We start from the raw sequence: 8,473 nt of genomic DNA on the forward strand, positions 1-8,473 counted from the left end.
TCTTCTGGTCCTTTAGTGGTATATTTGTCTAGTTTAGACTTTTTTGTGCGTGTTGTGCTGTATCCCATGTCCCTTCTTTCTGTTTTGTGCTTTTGTGGCTCTGCTTTGAAGCATTTCACCTTGTTCAAGCATAGCATCTTCCCAGGCATCTTCCCTGCTCTGATCTCTGTACCTGAGACCCATGGGTTTTCCCTCTTAGCTGTAAGTGGCGGCTGCATATTTGCTTTCTATCCACTGTCTGCAGTTATGGTAAGGGGGAGCAGGGGGTGAGAGCATCTCTGGGTGCTATGCAGGCTTTGTCAGAATAGCTGGGCTCTGCAACCTTTTCTGAGGGGTTATGGAATGTTCTGGGGCTTACTGCATCTGCTTAGAAATGTCACCATTCCTGTCGGGGGGACACCCTAGGACTTTGGGACATTTCCCCATCCAACAGGTCACCCTGGAGCCTTCCCTGCCATCAGTGAGTCTCAGCCCTGGTGTTCTCTCTCCCAATCCCCTATTTCTCCTCAGAAACAAATTCAACTCCTCTAGAGTGAGAAAAAAGAAAAGAAAAAGATAAAGAGACCTTCTTAGGTCAAGTCTGTAGAAAAAGCCTCTGAGATGAGGACTGGTGTGCAAGTAGTTTATGAAGGCAGTGCCCTCAGAGCCTGGTAACAAGGGAGGGAGAGGGCAGGGAAGGGAAGGATGCAGGTTCAGGCCCAGCCCCTCCGAGGACGGCTTCTGCCTGACCCCACAGGGGTATCTGGAATGGAATTTATGCCTCAGAGTTGCCCAGACTTGGGGCCAGGAGATGGGGAGAGGCGTCCAAAGATAGTAAAAGGGGATCTGGGTGGAGCACCACATTGTCCCACCTCCCAGGTCCTCTCGTGCCTCACAGTTTCACTCCGTCAGGCATAGATTCCTTGAGTGAGCGGTGGGCTACAATTTCTGGGGAAACGTAACTTAGAAGAAGAGGGTTAGTAGGATAAGTTGTGGTTTTCACTGCACCGGTTAGTTCTAAGGCCGTAACTGATTCTCAGCATGTCCACCCGCTCTACATTGCCCTCTGCTGGTCTACTTGGCTTACCTGGTGAGGGGGGCCCCTACCTTCATCCTTTGAGGGGTCTGAACCATATATCCTTTCAGGCTACGGTCGCTATAATTGCCATTCATAATGACCACGTGTGAGCACCAAGAGATGCCCCAATGTATCCCATGTGTCCCAAACACATTTTTCCTCATTTCCATTATGTGTCATAACCCATCTCCTCCTGACGATCCTTGCCAGTATGACCATTTCTTCCTTTTTCTGCTGATCTGTATAAAAAGCCCCAAAAGACCAGATGGCAAGTATACCTTTAGGTTTAGTGGGACCCTTACTGTGTCTCCTGGTGAAACTCCTCCTCCAGGGCACTTGGAGGGGCAGGGAGTCACTAGGAGGTCCTGGGGAGTGATGGATAGCAGCGCCATGCCCACTTCAACCTCTTGGTTCTTAGGTCCATATATTACATCTACTGAAGACAGAACATCTCGTTATGGTCTTCGATCCAAGATATATACTGCATCTTGAGGACTATATCCTAACCTTGTAGGATGTCACCTCCAAGCTAATGGGTCTTGCTAAGCTGGCAGCTTCTGGGTGATTGAGTATGTGATAGGTCCAATGGGCCTTGTGTATATCTGACCTTTCTCATACAGTGGGTCCCTTGGTGCACAGCAATGTTATGTGGAATTCAGTGACAATAAATCAGGCCCTGTTTCCCTGGATAGTGACACCATGGGCAGGAAAGACAAACCCATACCAGAAATATGTATTAATCCCTTACAGGATGAGTCACTGCTCTCACCAGCGTGGAAGGAGTTGGATATAATTAACTTTCCACCTGTGTTTTGCTGGTCTCCTTGAGGACGACACCGTGTCGAAGGCTTCTGCTGAGTGGCTGCACGTCTCCGGGGCAGGAACTGGGTGGCTGATGATGTTAGTTGACACCTCCTGTGTAAGACCGCCTGTCCTCCTGGTCGTTTATCGCCTCCCCTGCAGCGGGTGCCTCCAGTGGGCGCTGACATGTGATGCAGAAACCCGCAGTCTTGGCTCCTGTAGTTCTGTCCACAAGGTTCTAGCCAAGATCTCCTTGTTCCCAATTTTCTAATCTTTCTCTTTCCGGACAATCAGCAGAACAAATCACACCACCCAGGAATCCATGTATATCCTTACCTCAGGCCACTTCTCTCAGCAAAGTTCACAGCCGGATGCACTGCCTGGACTTTCAGAGCCACCCCTGGGGCAGTAGAAGCCCATTTCATCTTGCGTCACCATGCTGTGTGGAGCCACCCCATGAGCCAGATCTAGGTTTCCTCTCTTCCATCAGCTGGTTTTAGAGCTCACTCCCCATCTCCGATGAGGCCGTGGGTATGAATTGAGGGAGACGCACTGGCTTAACATAGGCCCGAGACATGAGGGTTTGGGCTGCCAATGTGTATAGCTTGTTTGTGCATTATACCTGCTTGTGCTTCATCCTGGACGCTCACGGAATGATGCATCTCTGACACCTAATATTGTGGCTTGCTGCTTCAGAGACACCCAGCCTGGTATGGGCAGTTCTGGTGGCAGTCACTTGGTGCTCCATGGTCAGAGGGCCAGTCTCTACATGGCTTTGCTTTCCAGCAGCTGATTTTTGAATGAGGTGTATTTGTTTGCTGCAGATAGCATGGCTCTTCCAACACCTTAGGAGTCTATTGTTGGAGGTGTAAGGTGGCAAATGTGCCTGAGACCATTGGGCCAATGTGACAGGCCCTGAAATCTTTGCAGTTTATCTTTCATCTTCTGCAGGACAGTTGTGGTGTCCAGAACATATGATGTTCTGTGAAATGTCCAGATGTTCAAGTTTACCTTGGGCTGTACTGTTAACAGAAAACAGGAGAATTAACATAGCCCTTGGGAAAGACCACGGATGAACACTGTTGTCCACCCCACGTGAATGAATGAGATTCTGGTTCTTCTTCCTGATGGAGATTTAAAAAAAACCCTAAACATATTCACCGGATCGATAGCTGCATTCTACACAGCAGAGGCTCTGTTGATCTGTTTTAGGTTAAGACACCATATCTGGCACAGGAACTATGGATGGGGTGAAACTCAGGTAAGTCTGAGGTGGTTCACCACCATCCAGCCTGATTCATTGCAGATTATGCAAGTTCTGGGAGACACAATGGGCCCCCCAACCAATGCATTCTTTGTCTTTGAGGATAGCACTAATTTCTGCCTCTGTCCCCAAGGTGTTGTATTGTTTTTGGTTGGATCAGGGGGTCAGAGGGTCAGGGGCAATTTCAGGGCCTGGCATTTGGCCTTTCCTAGCATGCTAGCTGCTAAGTATGTCTGAAGGGGCAAAAGCCACAAAGGGACCAGCAAGACCTCCCAGGCAGGGCCATTGCCTTCCCACTTTTGTGCTTCTGTAAAACGGCTTGCTTCTAGGAAAATGAAACTTACCCCTAAAATTCTATTGGTTCCCAAAAGCTCATTCCTGATTGGTCCATTTCTAACACCTTATTTGCATTTACACCTAAAATTCCATTGGTTTCCAAAAGCTCACTCATGATTGGCTCATTTCTAACCCCTCATTTGCATATGGCACGAACTTAATCAAAACCTAAAACCCTATAAAAGCCCATGTAAACCTACAGACAGGGCCCAGAGCTTGGAGTGTTAACTCCTCTGGGCCTGCCAGTGTAGTAAACCTGAGTTCTCCAACCTTCCGAGTATCACTTGGTCTCTCGACGGGATTCAGGTTTCTGCAACATGTCCATACTGGTTATGCTTTCAGGAACTGGGGAGATGACCACTCAGTGGGTCTGTGGACCTATGGGAGCCACTATGAGAAAGACTCCATTCATTCCTTGCAGCCGTGTACCTCACACTAATGAGGGGTGGAGGAAGAATGTGCTTTTTTCCCTAGTACTGAAGTCAGCTCAGATGCTTTGTCCAGCAGCACACTAAAGATACCCTTTCCCCTTTCCCCAGTGCACTGGTACTCAGAACTAGGATAATTGCTACTGTTCATACCTACTGTGGCATTGCAAGGTCTTTCCTCAACTGATGGGCTCTGAATCTGAGGACTGAATACAACATGTGGCTGCAATTTACCTCCATTTTCCGCTCATTTTCATCCATTCTTGGTCACTGTGTTTGTCAGCCACCTATAAATGTTATTCTTAGATACACCGTGGTCTATTGGGAATCACCACGTGTCCTTGTAGGTCAGATTTCCCTGGTTACCATTCTGACCTTGCTTTCTCCCTTGTCTCTGATGATTGAACGCTGCTATGTGGCCTCTGCTATTCCAGAATCCTTCTGTCCTTAGTGACTCTAGTGAGCCTGCTCCATTACCAGATCTGTTACCAGCACAGCTTACAGAAGATCGCCACCACTGAGCTTCCTAATGCTGCCTGTGACTCCCTACCCACCCCACCCCCAACTTAGTAAAGGAACTTAGATCTTGTATAACAGATCCAACCTAACATACCCACTTCTCTGAAATCAGAAGATCTGAATCCCTTCTCTAACAACCTAACCAGGCTGCTCTCATTATTTCCATATTGCTTTTAAGATGAGAAATTTTTTCAAGATTCTAGGGGCCATTCCAGAAGTTATTAAGACTGCCTCTCAGAACCTGACAAAGTGTCAAAACCTTAACCAGCCTTCTGTGCTGTGTCCCTTCCCCACCTACCCTTGGTTCAGTTCCCTTGAGATCCCCTCTCAGGCAAGACTTCCCAGTTCTTGTGAATTCCCAGTGGTCAGCCCTTCAGCCCCACTGGTGAATAACTCTTTCCTTTGAGCAGAGCCACCATTTCTCCAGTTAGGCCCAGCTGAGATTTGACCCTGGTTATTGTTCTAGTGGCCAGTAGGGGAAGCAGGAGCAGATCTTGAAGAAGGAAGATGTCCTGCAAGTGAGTTGTGGCCATGGCAGTCTCTGAATAGATTTCAAGCAAGAGGGTCTACCATCTTTTAGAAAGGCAGTGGACCACTTTTGTAGGCAGAGGGTTCAGGGGAGTCTGGGAGTTTGTTGTTCTGAAGTATCCACTCAGATGCCTCTATCCTGAGTCTCGGGGTCCCGATTCTTTTCTATCAAAGCCTTGATTTTGGCATAGGAAACCTCAGTACTCTCTGGAGTTTCCCTGCTCTTACAATCAGATCCTAGGTCTTATCTTAAGCGCTATCTGCTCTCTGACGAAGAGGCGTGATCTGTTTAAACGTTGCCACAGAGGCCTTCTGGTCTCCACATCATACCTAGCCAGCTGAACTGAGTCTGTCTTCTCCCGTCAGTGCAGCAGTAACTTTAGCAGCATCCGACTAATTGTACAGACCTTGTAATTGCCACATCCTTTATGTATCTCAGATTCTAGACCTATCAATCACCTAGTGCATCCCCTTTCACCTGACAGCAGCTGGGCACATGCTTTCCCAGCCGTCCTTCCTAAATTAGGGGCAGACTCCAGCCTGCAGGAGCACGCCCCGCTTCACGTGGGATACTCTCAGTCCCCATCACCTCTCACGATGTAGACTCCCCAGCTTCTACCACTGGAATTCTGCCACTTTGTGTTTCTAACCCATCTCTTGTCATTGCAATGTTTATCTTGTTTTTGAAGACTGCTATATATTTTACAGTTTTTTGAATTATATTTTACCTATTATAATGGCATGTGTTTGAAGCAGGGCAGGTTCCAAACAGGAATTCACAACCCAATCCTGAGTGGAGTCCCAGCCAGTCTTTTTTTGTTTTTTTTTTACATAAGAGAAAAGCACCACATTTTATGCAACATGTACCAGGTCATGAGTTAGGAAGTTTGAGGCCAGTCAGTCTATGCAGATTGACTCCAGACATAGGGCATCTAGGCAGTCTTCCCTCTGCTGACCTAACAGTCATGTCACTTCCAGGCCAATTGTCCAGACGATCCTTTTTCATGTTGACATTTTTTAATAGTTCCTGTCTCTAAGTATGGAAGTTGTTTTTTTGGTTTTTGGTTTCTTAAAAATGTATTTTATTTATTTTTTAATCAGTCTTTTTTTTTGGGGGGGGCAGAGGTAATTAGGTTTTAATTTAATTTTTTTTAATGGAGGTACTGGGGCTTGAGCCCAGGACCTCATGCATCCTAAGCATGTGCTCTACCACTAAGCTATACCCTCCTCCCTTGTTTTTTGTTTGCTTGCTTTTGTACGTAAGTTTTTAAAAAAATATTTTTATTGAAGTATAATCAGTTTATAATCGTGTCAATTTCTGATGTAACAGCACAATACTCCAGTCATATAGGAACAAACATACATTCATTTTCATATTCTTCTCAACCATAAATTACTACAAGATACTGAATATAGTTCCCTGTGCTATATGGAATGAACTTGTTATCTATTTTATATGTATTAGTTAGTATCTGCAAATCTCAAACTCCCAATTTATCCCTTCCTACCCACTTCCCCACCTCATAACCATAAGTTGTTTTCTATGTCTGTGAGTCTGTTTCTGTTTTGTAAAGAAGTTCGTTTGTCTTTTTTTTTTTTTAGATGCCACATATAAGTGATATCATATGGTATTTTTCTTTCTCTTTCACGCTTACTTCACTTAGAATGACATTCTCCAGGTCTATCCATATTGCTACAAATGGCATTATTTTATTCTTTTTTTATGGCTGAGTAGTATTCCATTGTATAAATATACCACAACTTCTTTATCCAGTCATCTGTCTTTGGACATTTAAGCTGTTTCTATGTCTTGGCTATTATAAATTATGCTGCTATGAACATTGGGATGCATATGTCTTTTTGAATTAAGGTTCCTTCTGGATATATTCCAAGAGTAGGATTGCTGGGTTACATGGTAAGTCTATTCCTAGTCTTTTGAGGAATCTCCATACTGTTTTCCACAAGTACTGCATCAAACTGCATTCCCTCCAGCAGTGTAGAAGGGTTCCCTTTTCTCCACAGCCTCTCCAGTGTTTATTATTTATGGAGTTTCGAATGATAGCCATTCTAACTGGTGTGAGGAGAAACCTCATTGTAGTTTTGATTTGCATTTCTCTGATAATTAGTGCTATTAATCATTTTTTCATGTGCCTATTGACCATTTATATGTCTTCATTGGAGAATTGCTTGTTTAGGTCTTCTGCCCATTTTTGGATTGGGTTGCTTGCTTTTTTTCTCATTAAGTGTATGAGCTGTTTATATATTCTGGAGATTAAGCCCTTGTCAGTCTCATATTTTGAAAATATTTTCTCCCATTCCATAGGTTGTCTTTTTGTTTTACTTATGGTTTCCTTTGCTGTGCAAAAGCTTGCAAGTTTAATTAGGTCCCATTTGTTTATTTTTGCTTTTATTTCTATTGCTTGGGTAGCTTGCCCTAGGAGAACATTGCTGAGATTTATTTAGGATAATGTTTTGCCTGTGTTTCCTTCTAAGAGGTTTATAGTGCCTTGTCTTGTGTTTAAGTCTTTAAGCCATTTTGACTTTATTTTTGTGTATGGTGTGAGGGAGTATTCTAACTTAACTGATTTACAAGCAGCTGTCCAGTTTTCCCAACACCATTTGCTGAAGAGACTCTCTTTGTTCCATTGTATGTTCTTGCCTCCTTTGTCAAAGATTAATTGACCAAAAGTTTTTGGCTTTATTTCTGGGCTCTCTATTCTGTTTCATTGATCCATATGTCTGTTTTTGTGCCAATATCATGCTGTTTTGATTACTGTAGCTCTGTAGTATTGTCTCAAGTCTGGGAGAGTTAGTCCTCCTGCTTCATTATTGTTCTTCAGTAAGGCTTTGGCAATTCTGGGTCTTTCGTGATTCCATATAAATTTTAGGATTATTTGTTCTAATTCTGTGAAAAATGTCCTGGGTAATTTGATAGGGATTACATTAAATCTGTATATTGCTTTGGGTAGTATGGCCATTTTAACAGTATTAATTCTTCCAACCCAAGAACATGGGTTCTTTAAGTCATCTTTAATTTCCTTAGTCAATGTTTTGTAGTTCTCTGTATATAAGTCTTTCACTTCCTTGGTCAGATTTATTCCTAAGTATTTTATTTTTCAGATGCAATTTTAAAAGGGATTATTTCTTTACTTTCCTTTTCTGATATTTCATTGTTAGTGTAAAGAAATGCCACTGATTTCTGTATGTTAATCTTGTATCCTGCTACCTTGCCAAGTTCTTTTATCAGCTTTAGTAGTTTTTGTGTGGAGCCTTTAGGATTTTCTATATATAGTATCATGTCATCCACATATAATGACAATATTACCTCTTCTCTTTTATTTCTTTTTCTTGTCTAATTGCTATGGCTAGGGCTTTCAATACTATATTGAATAGAAATGGTAAGAGTGGGCATCCTTATCTTGTTTCAGATTTTAGCAGAAAAGCTTTCAGCTTTTCACTGTTGAGTATTATGCTGGTTGTAGGTTTGTCATAAATAGGTTTTATTATATTGAGATATGTTCATATACTCCCTTTGCTAAG

The 8,473-nt window shown here is 43.6% G+C and overlaps 1 non-coding gene across 1 annotated transcript; it reads right to left on the reverse strand.

The window, feature by feature from the left end:
• Positions 1-6,088: 6,088 nt before the first annotated feature.
• TRNAP-AGG (transfer RNA proline (anticodon AGG)) lies at positions 6,089-6,161 on the reverse strand. Its single transcript has one exon. It is a non-coding gene; the product is annotated as a tRNA-Pro (tRNA).
• Positions 6,162-8,473: the final 2,312 nt, after the last annotated feature.

The sequence above is a fragment of the Camelus bactrianus genome, chromosome 9 (genome assembly GCF_048773025.1).
Source record: "Camelus bactrianus isolate YW-2024 breed Bactrian camel chromosome 9, ASM4877302v1, whole genome shotgun sequence".
NCBI classification, from domain to species: domain Eukaryota; kingdom Metazoa; phylum Chordata; class Mammalia; order Artiodactyla; family Camelidae; genus Camelus; species Camelus bactrianus.